Raw genomic sequence first — 18,154 nt, 5'->3', positions numbered from 1 at the left:
AAGCGCGCCGATCTTCCGAAGAAACGGAGGCGAGAGGCCGAGACACAAAGGGAAAATAATCCTTTCCGTTTCGCTTATTCATTTTCCCTGCCCAGCTGATTCGCGTACTTCACCGACTTGGTCCGCGCGCTCCCCGTCTCATCTTCGCCCACGCGTTCGGCGACTATCAACCGCCGCGGGGTGCGGCGCGCCTTGTATCCCCCAGTGGTTAATTACGAAACGTTGTCCCATTCAGGCCTCGCACACCGTCCGGCCCCCTTCTAATCCCTCTTTGTCAACGCTTCTAATGACTGCGGCTCGGATAACGGCGCCGACGCAGCAGCAGCTGCCCCGCGACCCGGCGGAAGGTGCCATGTCCCAAATAAATGGCACGCCCGCCCTTCCGAAAGGCGCGCCGGGTGTTCATCGGCACGTTCATTGAGGGACTCCCCCGCAGTCTGCCTGGCCATAAACATGCGGAATTGGGCAAGCATGGTGTTCCTATAAGCTGTACAGGTCTTTACGAAACTTTGCGGATAGCTTTAATGCGCGTACGTACGTGACTACATGCGCTGTTTGTGTGATTACTGTGCACATCCAGATTATCGCTCATTACCTGGAGGGCCATGTCGGACAATCAGCCAGGCTTACACCTCCGGTTTCTCATTAAAATTACCATCTCATCAGGCCTGAGAGAAGCCAGGTGAGGGATCCGAGGCAAATAGCACGCGCGGTCGGTCAGTCGCTAACTACAGAGTCTACAGATATATTCTGCATAAAGTTACTACAGATATTTTCTAAGTCTGGCTACTGAGGGCTTACGGGCTTTCGGCTTAGTAGGTATATCCTCGGCCCCTGTAGAAGGACTTTGTTCAAACGACGCTTCTTAAGGTCTACGCAGTGACGACAGACCAAATTAAGTAGCTTTTGAAAACAGTGTCTGTCGACAGAAATCCTTCTTAAATAAATTTAAACTCTGGAATATTGCGTACCATAACCACGGTATGTTAATTGCGCGCCGTGGTGCAAGACTCTTGATTGCTTTCGCAAGCTGGATTCTTTAGGCGTGCTCCTAAACAAATGTACACGGGCGTCCAATGAAACACACGTGCAAATAAATGTACACGTGTACCTGTATAACTATACCTGGGTATCGAAATACGTTTGCCGTGGCAGAGGATCGAACCCACAGCCACGCACTTAGCGTCGAAACGCCATAGCCGTTAAGCTGACATAATTTTTTGTGAATCTATGTCTGCCAGGGAAAACTAACAAGGAAAATAATCAAATTATGAAAACAATTTTGGAGGGCGCTTGCCATTGCGTCATCATTGACGCATCCTTAAAGGGGTCCTGCAACATTTTTCAGCATGGTCAGAAATCGCTGCCGATCGGTAGTCGAGGCTCCAGAGAACACGTGAGCCAAACATTATAGCGGAGCACGCGGCCTGGAATTTACAATTAATTTTCAAAGTCAGGTAAAAAGCACTCTTATTTCTCTCGACAAATGACGCAATCAACCGAAATGACCGAGTCATAAACCCAAAGTCCACGGCCATTGGCTGATTTCACCATCGTCAGCTCCATAGTTACCCGGGCCGCCGTGAGATGCCACCACGTGCCCGCGCGCTCGCTCGCGATCACACTGAAAGTAAGCCCCGCGTTCAAAGAAAAAAAAAAAGATCAGGAAGTGCTCAAGGTCGTGACGTGCGCTCACGAACGGGCGTGTGTTCTTGCCCCCTTGTCGTCACAGCATGTCATCGACTATTTGCACGCAAACGCACCGCTGTTATGGGCAGAAGAATTCCAATGTTATGCACTGCTACATTGTTCTGTTGTAGCCTCCGAAATGCATATACAAACGCCGCAGATCCCAGAGTGTGTGTGCTCACAAAACCTCGTAGTGATGGCAGAGGAGTGTTGATGAGCGATCGCTCTGCGGTTTCCCAGGGCACATTGTCTAACTGGCATGGGTCCTCGGATACCAGAGCAGCCGTTTGGAAAATTTACTGTTACTCACGCTTTGGCAATGGCGAAGCTCCATTTGTTCGACGAGGCGCCCTGTCGACGACAAATGTCGTTGTCTGAGTGGTCGTTATAGCGAAACAACGGGAGTTACCGACGAGAACGGACACGATGCAAACCCGATTTAATAATAATAATTGTTGGGGTTTAACGTCCCAAAACCACGGTATGATTATAAGAGGACTCCGGAAACTTAGACCACCTGGTGTTGTTTAAGGTGCTCCTCAATCTAAGTACACGGGGCGTCAAACATTTTTGCCTTCATCGAAAATGCGGCCGCTGCGGCCGGGATTCGATCCCGCGACCTTTGGGTCTGCGGTCGAGCACCATAACCACTAGACCACCGTGGCAGGTTAAACCCGATTTCGAGCATTAACTCCTGTCGCAGCAAAATAGTCGAGAGATGGCGTCTTACGTTAAACTTTGCTCCTACGTGCGTCGATACTTTGAATTGTAATTCAAAGCTATGAATCAGCTCTTACGGCGCTTAGTGAAGCGAAATGCCGACATACAGCGCCGAGAAAGAGCGACAACATCAAGATGAGATGAAGGAGCATCGCTGCGCATAGCTGCCGTCTCCACGGACGCCGAAAGGGAAGCTACGTCGGGCGACCAGGAAAAGAAACCTCTTTCCGACGTCGTGTAGTTCATTAATAAGGGATCCTTCTTCCCTATCTAGGCTATAAATTTCGCGTTCTTCAGCTGCAGGGTGAACTATCAAGGAACAGCGGCGCTCCTTAATTAGGTATCACAGCGGGGCCAATGCTCACTTTCTCGATAGTTCTTTTTTTTATTTCTGGCTATTGCTGTTACCTATGAAGCGAATATTATTAATAATGTTCGTGACCTCCAGTTTCTCCATTCAACTTTTACCCATGCTGTACGTTGTTAACTGGGCTGATGACATGCTATTAATAGCTCATGAACCTATTACATTCTTTTTTTTCTTTTTTTTAATTTCTGAGTTGCTGCTCTAGCTATTTACCCATTCTTACTTTCTTGACCCAGCTCTGTCCCTCAAAATAAAACGTGTTTTAGAGTGCAGCTCTTAGGTGCCCGTTCCTGCGTTGAGCGTCGTCGGCGTAAGATAGAGCGAACGAGTACGAAAGAAAGTGAAGGCGGAGCGCAGCGAGCCGCTGCGTTGGCGTCTGCAATGTCTCGTGCCTGTTCGCGTTTCTTGTGAGAGCGCAACGCATGCCTCTCACGCACGTGCACGAGAAAGTGGGTTGACCTGCGAGGCTATAGGGAGAAGAAGACGTGCGTCGGTCGCAGGGACACTTTGTGTGTGGAACGCTCTCCGGGTACAAGTTCGCCCATAATAAACAAGTTTTACCCGCTCCTGCGTTGAGCGGCGTCGGCGTCGTCGTAACCGGCAGAGCGAACGAGGACGAAAGAGAGCGAACGCGGAGCGCAGTGGAGGATAACATACGGTGATGGCGAGGAGAGCGCGAGGAGGAGGGAACGACAGTGGCGAGACGACAGGGTGCGCGGCGGCCACCCGCGGCGACATAGTAGTGCGCTCGGTCGTGCTAGAGTGTGCGTGCTTCCAGTACACTGTAATCATGCGGTCGCCGATGACGTCATCACTAAGGTATGCGGCGAGGGCGTCCACCAATACCATACACGGAAATAAAGCGCTGCGTGAACGTATGCCTCTCTGCGGCGGCTGTTGTGGAACGCTCCCACGCGCTGCCTTCCGTGGTCTCCCGGTTAGCGAGGCATTCGAGCCTCAACTTATCGCAAAATCAAAACATCTAAACAGCTGTGCTCAGAATTCGCATTAGGTAGTATAGTAATCGTCGGTGAATTTCTTTTACCCTTACGAAAACTTAACGTGGTACTTTCTACAAAGTCGGGGATACTTTTTTAAGCCTGAGTAAACTATATGCAAAAGGAACCTTCATTCAGGAATTCAAGCCCAAGATACTACACTGTAAAAAAGAATGCGGAGGCTAACACTTTATATGTATTGCTCATTATGTATTATTGACATTTTCTAACGATTCCACCCGTTTCGCGTTGCTTAAATGCATTTCTTTGTACATTCGCCCCCTGCTTGGGCCCCTTTTTGGGCCTGCAGTATTCTGTAAATAAAATAAAAAATAAAAATAAAATAAATATATATCATGCGCCCGCAGCGGCATTATACCAAACAGCCAAACTAAATTGTAAATGCATATTAAAATAGCGGACAAAAAAGTAATCTAGCATATAAAACGACAAGCGTTAGTACATCGAAAGTATGCTCGTGTTTAAGGCTTGAATATCCTAGCGGATCTTGTTAATCAAAAACGAAAAAAAAAGTTTAGCCTGTTCATGAATGACTGTGATTGTACTCAGTCACGCAAGGTGAGCATTACGTAGTTCCTATCGTTAGCCACCTGGCTAATGAGACATAAAGCGCAGCGTTTTACTTTAGGATAATAGCTAGTTTACGTGAAAAAGTGTAGACGCTACTTGTAACGACTTAATCTGCCTCGAGCATCAGGAATTACAAGAGGAAAGTATAAAATACAAGCGAAAACGCATACTTTAAGCTCGAGAGCACGTACACGAAAGAGGGCTCACGTTGGAAATGTTCTTCAGGCATCAGATAACATTAAGTAGCAATGGCTCACAGAACAGAAAGAAATAAGACACTGTCGACTATATACAGTGAAATTTTCAGAGAGAGCTGTTGAATCATTGGCAAACTTAAAAAAAAAAGAATTACACCATCTCCCGCTAAAGGGGACCATGAGGCGATGCGAAGCCGGAGCACTTGCATGATCGCGTTCCGTTGGCGTTCGTTGGGCATGCTACCAAACGTTGTAGAAACGGTTAACGAAGGTATTTATTGAGCAGCGTCTAGCACTTGAGGTGTGCACTTTGCTTTGATGAGGATAGCTTTGTGGTCGCTGAAGTGAACCGTGAGGGGATCTTGGTGCAGTGGGTGGATCTTGAAATTGGTGAAGACGTGATCAATGCATGTGCCGTGAATGGTAGTTGGCTGTTGTTTGCGGTCATCGTGTGATACGTGTTGCAGCGAGTGGTGTGATGACATGTACTCAACTATCCAATCGCTCTTCATGACGTTGACATTAAAGTCGCCAATGAGCATGAAAGGATGTGTGTCTGCGCATTGCTTTCGGTAATCACCCCTGGCCTCGTCGACGTACTGCTCCACGGCTGTGCGTGAGAGGTTGGGTGCGAGGTACATGGTCATGACGTTAACGCCGTAGACACTAAAGGCACAATGCTCGCCGTTGCTACGTTGGTGAGCAGTGGGGCGCAGTTGTAGGTCCAGCGCGTTGACGGAACGTTTGTCGGAACGCTTGACGTAGATTTCCACACCACCCGCAGGTCGTCCAAACCCCTGCGTACGCGCGACCGTAGCGTAGCCCGCAATGTCAAAGATCACGGCGTTCCACGTCTCCGTAACGCAGTGACTATTCTGTGGTCCAGACCACAGAATAGAGCGCAGCTTTATTCTGTGCACCAGGCCACACAATAGAGTGCAGCTTTATTCTGTGGACCGCACGATAAACTTGCGCGCTGTGGGCTACGCAGAAATGTTCTGTAGCCCAAGCAGCCCACCTCTCTTAACGACGGGACGACGGTTTCTGCGCACCACACCACATAATAGAATCCCAATCTATTCTGTGGACCAGACCACAGGGTAAACGGCAGCTTTGTTCTGTGAACTAGACCACAAAATAAAGGGCAGCATTATTTTGTGGACCACACCAAAGAGACCGGCATTGAAGAGACTTGTGCTGTGGACCGTGCGCACCAGACATCGCTGTAGCCCAAGCAGCCCACCTCTCTTGACGACGGGTTTCTCTCACAAATTGGTAGGGTTTTTTCTGTGGTCTAATTCACAGAATAAGCACTGCGCCCTCCTCTCTTGACGACAATTTCTCTCGCGAATCGCAATATTCGCTCGCAGCTTTGTGAATAAGTCCGGACCAAGGAGGCCATTTCCGGGCATAGTACGCGAGATGGAAGACGCTGATGCGTGAAAGGTTCGAAATACGAAGGCGAAGCCCACCTTTGACATGCTTGCTGGTCTGACATGCCAAAGCAGGTAAATTTGTCGTGAAATGAAGCAGCAAAAAGAAGGCGTATAATAACAAATGACAGCGGTTCTAAAAATTTCTGGACCTGATCTATCGAGTGCAGAACACTTAAGTCACTTTCACCACAGTACATTTGTGTCATGCAAAAAAGAAAATGTGAAGATCTGCACGGGAGACTCAAATTTTGAGCGATCCCCCCGATTGTGCGAACACGGCCACAGATCTACTTAAGAACAGCGTCAACGCCACCGCGAGAAGGGAATCATAACAACAAAGGGCGACACTACTAAAATACTCTGGCCCTGATCTCTCGCGTCAGGAAACTCTTCAGTCACTTTCACCGCAGTGCATTAATGTCGTGCAAAAACGTGCACTGAGATTGGAAAGGGGCTACTTTAGCTGTTTCTGTAAAGTTTTCAGACGTTGATGATCATACAAGTACTCGTAATTATACGGCACGTGCAAGTGTGTCTAATTAAGTGACAAAGTGTGCTGTGTCCAGTGACAACTAGTAGAATCTTGCCAATCTTGTTGCGTTTTTTTTTTTTTCTTGACACAGGTCTAATGCGGCGAAAGTTGCGTACTCGATGGATCAAGGCCAGAAAATTTTATACACGCTGTCATTTGTTGTTATTGTTTTCTTTTCGCGGTGGCGTTAGCGTTCTTTTACGGGTGATTTATGGCCGCGCCCATTCAGAAGGATTGCTCAAAATTCGAGTCTCCCGTGCAAATGTTAGTGGACTTTTTCACATGACACAAAAGTACTGTGGTGAAAGTGATAGCGATTCAAAAGAGAAGCTGTCGTCAAGGGAGCTCGAACGTTGGAAAACCGAAGTCTTCATGGGGTGGGTTCAGTTCCTTCTGAGGGCATTAAAAGTGCCTGTTCTGTGGACCAGACGACAGAATGAACCCTCGCAATTTGTGACAGAAAACCGTCGTCAAGAGAGGTGGGCTGCTTGGGCTACAGAACATTTCTGCACAGGCCACAGCGCGCAAGTTTATTGTGTGGTCTACAGAATAAAGCTGCACTCTATTCTGTGGTCTGGACCACAGAATCCGCCTCGTGCGCTGCTGCTTTCAGTGGTACTGGTGGCGCCACCAACGGCGGACGGTGGCGATAGGTGGATCTGCGCGGCTCAGAGAAGCCGTGGGTAAAGCGCCTGTTACTCTCCGTTTTTCTATTCATGTTTCATCCTGGTTTGATATTTGTACTGCCGATGCTGCTCCACTAGACAACCATGCCGTCTGTTACGTCAATTGTTCTATATTATTTGTTTTAAAATGACAGGCCCGTTTTTTTATGCGTGGCGCGATGCACTGCGTACGTTTCTTACGTGCATGTCGAAGTTGTTTGCGTGATCTGTTAACACAGATGAAATAAAAATTGTTGCAGTACAAAACAGCATTCTTGTTTTATTGAACACCCCAAACAGTACAACAACAATGACTATTACGGCTGTATGCCTGCTTAAGAAACGCACAAAAGACACGCGATTTTATCTTCGCCCAACACTCGTAGCACTCAACTAGGCCAAGAAAACCAAAATCTAACTTGCTGAACGTTTTAACAGCCGTCACACAGCTGCATAATAATGCGTGAAAGTACTGTAGCAAATGACCAACAAACATTCACACAGCGTTTTTTTTTTTTGTTCACAGACCGTATTAACATATGAGGAAGTTCTAACTGCATTGCAATCACATATTTCGGAATATCTAATCACTTTCACCATTGAAGCCACAATCCTCTAACACATGCGCTTTAAATTGAGCATGGCATTACTGAGACTTATATAGGAAATGCGCACGCGTGGCATTACTCAGATTTATATAGGAAATGCGCACGCGTGCAATGTATCTCGTATGCTAGATTCTCCTTTGGTACGTGCAGCTCAAAATAAAATGCGATTCTAGAAGTAATGTTCGTGGAGTAGCGAGCATATAGCAGAACAACTACTTACAGCTTCACTTACCTTTGCCAAAACGGTATTCCAATTGCAATTCAATATTAACCGACGCAACAACGATAACAACACGCCTGTTGCACACAGGCGTACCAGGTTGACGCTCGAGGCCAAGCGCGGTATCTTAAGTGTAGCACAATCGTGCGCGTACAGTACGCTAGAATATTCTGGCACAATGTCGTCAAGCTTGCAGTCACTTCAGCGGTTCCCACGATGTAGCACCAGTTGACGTCCTCGTCATCAAACTTCTACGACGCCGAGAACTACGCACACAGCTGACTTGGAAAAACGCGGTCTTGCAGGAGGCCATCTTGTCCCGCAACCAACGGACAAAAGTACACAACTGAGGCGTCTGAAACATTGCCGTTGATGAGATGGCAGCTGAACGAAATCAGGGCTCGTCGTCCGACGTGTGGCCACCGCCTTAACACAATATTAACGTTGCAACGTTCAAGGAAGACGCGACGAAAGCGACGACGAGCCCAGCCGGTCTTGTCGGGTACGCTACAGCACAGTGCACCACGCGCGCTCTCACGGCCACCGAAAGAAATAAAAGAAAGTGGAGAGAGGAGTTAGCTTGGAGCATGGCCAGTCGGTGGAAGCAAGAGGACGTGTTGCTGTTGCGTCGTCGGTGTGGCGTATTGTCAAGAGATGGCGCTAGCTTGTTTTTGCGCAACGAAATCGCAAACTTGATTCAAAATGCATGGGATCCTATGGGGGGTTGGGAGGGCACAACCGCCTTAGCCGAGCGGTGGCGCCACCATACCGATGCACGAGGCGGATAATCACTGCGTCTCCGTAAAGCAGAGCACGTCCACTTTGCTGAGCACTAGATCTCGCTCAATGTCTAACGCATGAGCGCTGAGCGATCAGGTGTTTAGAAGTGCTAGCGTGAAATCGGCGTCTGCGTGAACGCCGGTCTCGAGCGCGTGCAAGTACCGGTGCGTGACGGTGCCTAGCTTGTGTTTCTGCAAGCGTTCAAACTCCTCCACCATGTTCTTGTCGGCGTTGGCGTCTCGGTGATGGAAGCAGCGATCGCCGGACGAGTTGCTGAGGTATAGGTTGTTGATGTCGGTGCAAGGCTCAGCGCAACGTACACCAACTTTTGCGGATGGGTCTTTGCGTACTCGTACACGACCTCGGAGTACGTGCCGCCCTGAGACTTGTGTACGGTAATGGCGCTGGCCTGCACGAGAGGGAACTGGAGCCGTTCGCAGTCAACGCCGGACTTGCGGTCGACGGTTAGCGTTAGACACTGTGGTTCGATCGGGATCCAGGCGCCTTCAACGACGTACCCGTTGCGTGTGGCTTCTTGTACCGCTCGTTTGGAACGCGCACGAGTGATCCTGCCGGTGGTGGGAACGTCAAACTGTAGCCACAGGCGTTTAGGGTAGGCGTTGTCGTCGCCGGCGGCCTGGAGCTCGCAAAGCTTGAACGTGCCAACAGCGCCATTGACGAGCCCATCCACTAGGTCGATGTTGGACGTGATCATGTACGGTTTCCCCACCACCATCAGAATCTCCCGCTGAAGGTTTGCAAACTCGCTGGTAGCCATTTTGTCAACCTTGCGTTTGGCGTTTTCGAGTACGTGTGGAGTCTTGCAGCCGAGGAACGTGTCGCAAGCACGCAAGCACAGGACTTCTCGCTGCTCTTGCTGTTGGTTGGCAACGAATGCAACCAAGGAGAGACGGAGCTGGAGCAAAACCTGTCTTCCCTCCCTCGTCAAGAGAGCTACAGGAACAGCAGTCACGAGTTCCTCTCTCCCTCCTCGTGCTCGCACATCAACCCGGCGTCCTCCTCTCCCGCCGTCTCCACCGCGGAGAGCAGCCCGACCGGTTCCCCACCTTCCCCCTCCGCAGCGTAGTGTCAGTGCGGACCACAACGCGGATGACCACGCCGCGTGACATACCCCAAGCAAGAGATACTTCGCATCTAAAACGATCACATTTGTTCGCGAGCACCACAGTGCGCACGGGACACACATAGGCGGCCGAAGAGGCCGCAATAGCTCTTTCACTGGTCGCGGTGCATGCCGGAAGGTACGGTCGTGATCAGCGACTCGCAGGCTGCCGTCCACGGCTTCGCGCGCGTTCGCGTCTCGTGGGTGGCGGCCCGCATACTTCAATCTCGCTATGGCAGCGGAGAGGGCGGCGAGCCTCGAAGATCAATGGCCTCGACGGCGTCGTCCTCGCAATTCAAAACCGAAAATGTCACGGTCTTCCTCCTGTGCATCCCGGCTCACACCACCATCCCGCTTGCAGGCAACCAGGCAGCCCACGCCGCAGCTCGAGGTCTCACTCACCCAGCCGCGGTCGGTTAGGCGGCCGCCTCCGCCCCCGAGAGCAGGGCGATGGCAACATCGGTAACAACAGAACAACAGCAACCGGAATGGTCGTGGGCCGATCGCCTGACCACATTCAGGGATATCACCTGACACGACAGATTAAACAGACGCAAATACTCACCACCACACGACAAATTAAACAACAGGCTCTAACTTCGAGATTATTACAAACTCACACTAAGCCCAGCCCGACGATCCTATAAGCCTCTGTTACACGAGCCTATACCCAACGGACGCGTGTAAAGCGTGCGGGGAAAGAGCTACGCTGCGGCACATGCTTTGGGGATGCGCCGGGAAAGTTAATATCGCTGCCGCAGCTCACTTCGCGACGCACGCTAGGCAAACTCCGAGCTCAATCGTCGCCGCTGCCACAGTGCCGGGCCCGGGGCCAGCCGCCGCCGCGGCTGCGGATCGCCTCCGTCGGCGTCGCTGCCACTGGGAGGTGGCACTGCTGCCCGGCCAGCTTTGGGCCGTCCGGCAAGCCGAAGATGCCGCCCGGCTACAAGGACTTTGAAGCACGAGACTAAAAAGCCACCTAAACATCGCCCAATGTTAGCGGTGTAAGCATTTTTCATGTTGGCTACCTTGTGCTGCCGAGCAAAACTAGCGCCGTGGTGTACCCAGAAATTCCCTAGTGAAGTTGACGAGAGCAACGAGAGGCCGAGTTGAAACTTGAAGTTACTTGATGGCATCTTGATGGCTTGTCTTCTTTAAAGATTTTGTGTACATGTGTCTTGCTTTGTTGTGTTACCTCGCGAGTGTTCGCTTAGAAGTGACCGAGATTGCTAAGACTACCAGCAACCTCAATCATAAGCGTGCGCAGGGTTCCCCTTCAGGGGGGGCGAAGGTTCGTCGCAGCGCCCCCCTCCCTATTATGTCAATGTATGCGGCTGCCTTTGCGCCCCTCTTCTCGCCTCCCCTACAATGTATAGGGCTGACTTTGCGCCCCCCCCTTCTCGCCCCCTTGCCCCCCCCCCCCCCCCTGCGCACGCCTATGGCCTCAATTACGACGTCATCTACTCTGCTGTCAGTTTGGATGAAGCGCGAAAGAAAAGGCACACATACAACCACACATACTGCGCTACGTGTGGGTGCATGTGTGCCTTTTCTGTCCCTGTCTTTCGCGCTGCTCCCTTCAGTTGTCTTGAACCTACTAGCCAACAACTTCACTCTTCAAGGTATCAGCGGTGTTCCGATGTAAGCGCCTGGTATAACTCAGTGCGCTCCAGAATGAGGGATTTTCCTTGTTAAGCTTCACCGCTGCACAGTGGCGTTATGCGAAGAAAACTAAACGTCATGCTGAGCTCTAGCCCTTCGTGGCCGAGAAGGGTTCGCTGCCGCAAAGTGGTTGATAAAACATTTACGGCTTCGAAGCAACTTAAAGGAATTAGTCATCTTATGAGACTGTCCGAGGCGTGTGAATATTAAAGCTTACAGGTGTATTTTCGATTTGTAATAATAGATACATCGAATTACTTCGCGATGCCCTTCGAATCCGATGTGTCCGACGGTATTCAAGTGAGGTGAAACTTGAGGCACTCGAGAGCGTGCGTTGCGTTAAAATGTCTGTGTATGCCCTGCTTTATGTTACCTCGAGAGTGTTCGCTTGAATTTATACAGATTGTTAAGACTATCAGCAACGCTAAGAAATCCATCATCTGCGCATTTATTATTTGACCTGAAATGTAGCAGCTGGTGTTTGAAGTAGACATCCGTAGCGGCGCCTCGTCGCAATTGTGCAGCAAGTTCACTATGCGATCACGATTCAGGTCACCTGATTCATTGGTATTTTGTAATAATCTCTGTTGGCATAATTAAGTTTCTCCATGACACTATTCCAAGCTATTCCAAGAAGTGGCTTGGTCTGTTCTCTAATGTAGAGGTTTGCTGCTAATTCGTTTGCGTTGCAGGTAGAAGAATTGAAGAAACCTTTGCTATGCACTTGCGCATTTATTAGACGTTTGGGTGCTGGTACAGTGACTGTAGACTGCGTGGGCGCCTTTTTTGTAATTAAAGAAGACAAAGCATCAGGTAACGTATGTGGCAGTTACGATTTCCCTGCTGGTGGGCTTCGCTGCACAACGAATTGTCAATGCACAGTACATGCTTTGTGGCATAACACAGCTGCAATGCCATAAAGCTGACTATAGTGAATCTGTCATCTTGTAGCACGTATATATAATGTAAATTATAATATATAGTGGATTGAATCCAAGGGGCAGTGCAAGCATGGCGTAAACAAGCAGGGTACGAGTCAAAACATGGGCGGCGTGCGCAGCACAGATTTCTTTGCGCTCCACAATGAAGGAATTGCTTTGTAAGTTTTGCCGCTACACAGGGGTGTAATGCGACGAAAACTAAATGCCACGCTGTGAAGCTTGCTACCTGTGGCTGTAATTAGTTGCCGGAAAGATGTATCGCCAGGTTGCTTCAGTGGCGCAAAATGTTGTCTGGTCCGACACGTACACATTTCACACGGGCAGGTTGATGAAAAATAAGTAATGGGAAAACTTTAACGGCTTCACAGCAGCTTTAGAACGAACAATTGTCTCGAGGGAGAGTCTGAGATGCATGAATATTTATTGATATATACTGAGTATGTGCAGCACAATTCTTCGTTTCATTGAGCTGCACATACTCAGTATATATCAAGACATGTACCAACTATATTTAAGCTTCAGACAGGCATTTTATGCATTTTTAATTACGGGTATATTGAACTATTTAGCGATGCCCTTTGATTCCGATGTATGCGAGTTTTAATGTATATACACTTAGCCAACAGCGTGCATTCGTAACACATTGGTCGGTTCAGCGAAGCATTATGTGGCGAGGAGCATTGATTTTCCTGGCAAAACAAATACTTTTTTTCATTATATGATATTTAGGAGATGTTGGTGCTTCTGTATAGCACCGGCTACTCCTTTTCACTGATGATAGGATATGTGAAAAGCAGAGCAATGAAAAAAAAATATTTCATAAAGAACATCTAGGCAAAAAAAGTTATTCACAATGGTGTTTCATATATCGGCTTGATACCGCACGCATGCGATGGGAGCCATGCATGCATAGGCGACATGTATCGGTTGAGGATGGCCTAGATCCATCACCACGATGTGTTCGGTAGGCACCGGAACTCCACTGATCTGATGAGAAAATAAGCAATCTGCATCGCTGCGCCTAGTAAACACATACTGTGCTCCAAGTAGGGAGGCCAGCTTCGGCGTGACGCTCGTTCGCGTGGTGGCTCGATCGCCACAAGCATTTGTTTAAAACAAGCAATTATTGATTATTCGGTGACTATCACGTAATATTGGAGCTAAACGTTTTTCTAAGGCACCTTTTGGGAAAAGCTGGCTTTTCTGGAACCACAAAACAAGGCCCAAACAGCAGCTCGCTATAGCTGTTCCGATCATGTCTCAAACTTCGTCATCCAAAAAGAACCAGCTTCGTAAACTAATGCGCTTGATAGGCCAGCAAGGTTAACACAAAAATGAAACCTAATGCACTGTGCGGCTATGCCTGCGCAGTGAACTCAGCTGAAACAAAACTGATTCCCCCTCCTGGCGAACTGCGTGCCCCTTAGTCAAAAAGTGGCCCTTCCCAAAAAAAGCAGCAAGTATGCACCTTAATTCGTGCGTCCATTAAATCAAGCCACCTGCATTGCCATGGTTAAATCGCATGATCAACGTCTTGCACGCACGTAGAGCCACGGGACTAGGCTAGGTACATCTCGCTTGGAATTTCCTAGGGACAGCACCAAAAAGTTGTCTGGCAACGCGGGCATGTTTTGGTGGCTTTTTTAGTCGCTCCCGACTTCGAACCGTCACCTGAGGCACCACCATCATTATCGACGCAGGGTGGGACGGGATATGGGTCATTATTCCCCTCTTCCCACCGCCTCGCCCGAAGGAAACTGCCGGAATAACCTCAAATAAAGTTCATTCATTCATTCATTCATTCATTCATTCATTCATTCATTCATTCATTCATTCATTCATTCATTATTCATTCATTCATTCACATTTGAATGGCGCTGTAAACGCTATTTTGTGTCAGACAATTGCTTGTCAATTTCTTTCATACTCTTCTTCAACTCTCCTCCTCATCCCCCCATCATCATTGTTATTAATAATAATAATAATAATAATAATAATAATAATAATAATAATAATAATAATAATAATAATAATAATAATAATAATAATAATAATAATAATAATAATAATACTTTATTAACATTTGGCACAGTAACAATGTGATACAAAATTGGTCTGCCAAAGCCTCATTGGGCTTGAAGGGCAGAGCCGGCAGACAGCAGTCTGCCGGCTCATCCTATAATGTCATCCTATTTCACGTCCAATGCAGGAATAAGACCTCTCCCAATGATCTCCAACATAGTCTAGCTGCCTTTCGCGAGCTGATTTTATCGCGCGGTAACACACCGCGAAAAACTGCGCCATGCGGTTCGACCATGAGCAGCTTCACAAAGAAGACTAAAACTAGTAGTACACGGTAAAGAAACACAGTTTTCTCAGCTGGACATTGACGTCATGTTCCGCCCAGAGCTCCCTACTTCTTGTCAACATCTCGTTTTTTTTTTTTTTTGTCACAGTTTCGCAGCAAGTGCTAAGCAACGGATGCGATAGGATAGCCAGTAATTGCAATTTTGTACGAAGTAAGCGTAGCAGCTAACTAATTTAGCTTGCTTAAGTCAACAAAACGCTGGCGTAAGAAAACGCGGCCGCTGCAGAGCGCGAAGAGACCTTCACGCTGTCTATCGCATCAACGCAAACTGAGCGTTGAGACAACCGCACGTACCAAGATATGAGGTGTCTGCTGATCCCTGTCAAGATAGGGCGCGCGCGACCACGCCCGGCGCTGGTCAAATTACGCAGCTCCCGCCAGAGCCACGCACCGGAACTCTGGGATCATCATGGGCATTTTGCGCACGAAAGAGGGCCGGCGCGTTTCCTCTCCGCTTGAGTAGCGATCGTCGGCGGCTTTCTCACGCTTTCACTCGCACATAGAACATACGGCACGTGGAGCGAAGTCATTTATCTGGACTTTATACGGAACCTCACAGAGATGGCGAAAATGCGCCTGAAGTGTTCATATCACTGAACAAAATTCAATTTAGTGTCGCAATTTGTATTTAAGTACTTGTACGGAATCGTTCACGGCGTGACGTAGGTGGACTTAAAATATACGACGAATCAAGATTGTAAATTTGGACAGGAACCACCCTGAACAGAAGACTCAAGAACAGCAAGGCGCATCTCGCTACCAGCAATTCCTGAATAATATCGTCTGCAATTTAGCTAAAAAGGGCTAAGGTGAGTAAATAAAGAGGAAAATTACTCCCTCGACATTGAAATAGAATAAGCTGGAGTTCCACTGCTTTCTACGCACGTGAGAGAGGTAGAACATAAAACATCGCCACAAAAAATAAAAAAGAAAGCGTCGGCCAGGCGAAGTTGAAGTGAAAGCACTCTTATGATCAGTAGCATTAGCCCCAAGAGCACTTGGAAGAATTCCCTGCTCTCATCTGTACATTGCAGGGGTCCACTACGGAAGGTTTAGGCAAGAATGAGAATCGCGGGTCAATACCAATCTTCAAACGACTTAATTAGAAAAGCTATCCCAAGCTCGGTTTCCGTCAGTGAAAAAAACAAAAACACGCATGCAGGCTATTTCGCCTTTGTGTGTAACCAGCGCGGAATGGATATTCATTCTTTCTCTGCATCTATTCTTTAAATAGATGTGCACTGACCTACAAAATAGCGTTTCCGTTAGCTTTTAACGTTGCATTTAACAAAAATAACGAAAAGGAAACGACGGAAAAAATAGTTACATGTAATTATACTGGCGGTATAAATGAATTAACTAATTAACAAGCAGTACTTTATGTGGAGCATGAGAACATGTCGGTACGTGCAATTTGGAAGCATCAGGTCATTACCATTTATGACGCAATCGTGCTCGGTGGTTTTCAAGGCAGAAGCACGTCTACAGGCAGATCGCGCATTCTATTCACGTCCCTACCAGATCAATCGTTGTGCACTATTGTGACCACGCTCATTGCATTGATTTCGGCCGACATAAAGTTTCATTGCACGAACATAAACACGAACATAGTTAAGGGGAGTTATCAGTAATGACACACATACACACGCGCGCACACGCACACAAACCCACACACACGCACACAAAGCGTCAAGCCAAACTGGCTATACCGCTACTAGTGGAGAAGCGAGCATGTTAGCAACGTGAGATCTTTCGTTAGCAGCGAAAGATATAATGATACAAAATGGAAGTGAGGTAAGGGGCAAGGAATAACGTGCTCGTCGCGTCGCTAACAGAAGACATTACCAGTGACAACACTGACGCCTAGTTGGCACAATGCACAAGAAAGTGAAACCTTCGTCGCAAACACATCTCTAACACCGCCAATCAGAATAATTCAAGAAAATCTCCGGTCACGCTGTTATCTCACACAGTTTCTTTAGTTAACATAAAGCGCGGCATACTTAAAATACTCAATGCGCAAGCAAATTATCTCTCTCACCAAACTGCAGCGCCCAAGTCAATTCGAAGTTTTAAATGTTCTGGACGAAAAAAGAAAGAAGCTTGAGCAAGCCTTTATGTTTGCTAAGCAGATCAAACAACTTCCCAGATCCAGTGTCAACATTGGTCGATATATACGTGGTCTCACTCGGAGAAACACCAAGCTTTACATTTTATTTGTCAGCTGCTGGTACAAGTACACCGTTGCAACTTAGTCGCGTCACGTGTTTTGTTTTTCTTACTAAGTTGCATCAAACGGCAACGCTTTAAGGCCACAAAGACACGCGCTGGAGACGTGTCACGATCCTCAATATACGAGAAGTGAGCCCTTGCAGGAAAATAGAACTCTAAACAAAAGCTATTTCCTCTTGACAAATCTCTTGTCCTCGGCCCTCGAAACGAATTCTCAACCGGGGCCACTGAAACAAAAGAGCCTCTTCCTTCCCCAATATACAAAGCTGCTTGTGCGCCCTAGCTCCCTTTTTTGTTTTTTTTTTGTTTTTTTATCTCTATGGCGAGAAACAGGGAACTAGCGGAAACCGATGAGACTAAATGCCTGTCTTTTTGCTTCTCTCCGGTTTCGCCAATTTGTTCTTCCTCCTTTGACCTCCAGTGCAAACATCCAGCGAGCTCCGTTATTATCTTGTCATTCCGTTCGCCTTTCTAGATTGCACAACGCTTTCTTTTTTCTCTGCTTCGTGCTCATTGTTTCTTGACGTACTTTTCTGTTCTTGTTGCTGGCACTAATAAATTTATTGATCGAGAAATCGCGTGTCTTATTTTCTTTGTCTTTAAATATCAAAAACTGAGCGCTTTGTTTCGTCGATACACAGGGTAATATAAACGTTGCGGATGGTGTCGAATTAGTGGCTTATTTTTCACTCGGGTGATCTCCTGCGCTAGGCTATGCTTTTTATCACATTGTTTTCGTGAACAATGCACTGGACGATATGAAAATAGCGCAATAATAACACGCAGGGCTTCTACTTTGATTAGGCACCAGAGAAGAAAAACATTTGCCTTTTTTTTCTTTTTTTTAATAGCTGCTGTTGACTGATCGAGCCCGATCGATATACAAAGAGAATAACTTAAACAATAGCAAGACTACACCAGTTTTAATATGGAAGAAAAAATATAACTCGCGCCATGCTATCGAATCATTTTCATCAACGCATACACGGCTCGTCATGATCACATCGAGAAGCTATGGATACAAG

The 18,154-nt window shown here is 47.8% G+C and overlaps 1 protein-coding gene across 1 annotated transcript in view; it reads left to right on the top strand.

Moving 5' to 3' along the window:
- Nucleotides 1-18,154, top strand: part of LOC119389458 (uncharacterized) — a 133,219-nt gene that overhangs the window by 62,434 nt on the left and 52,631 nt on the right. The gene's annotated exons all lie outside the window — the stretch shown is intronic.

Source organism: Rhipicephalus sanguineus, chromosome 4 (genome assembly GCF_013339695.2).
Source record: "Rhipicephalus sanguineus isolate Rsan-2018 chromosome 4, BIME_Rsan_1.4, whole genome shotgun sequence".
NCBI classification, from domain to species: Eukaryota; Metazoa; Arthropoda; class Arachnida; order Ixodida; family Ixodidae; genus Rhipicephalus; species Rhipicephalus sanguineus.
This window is presented reverse-complemented; position numbering and strand designations above follow the sequence as displayed.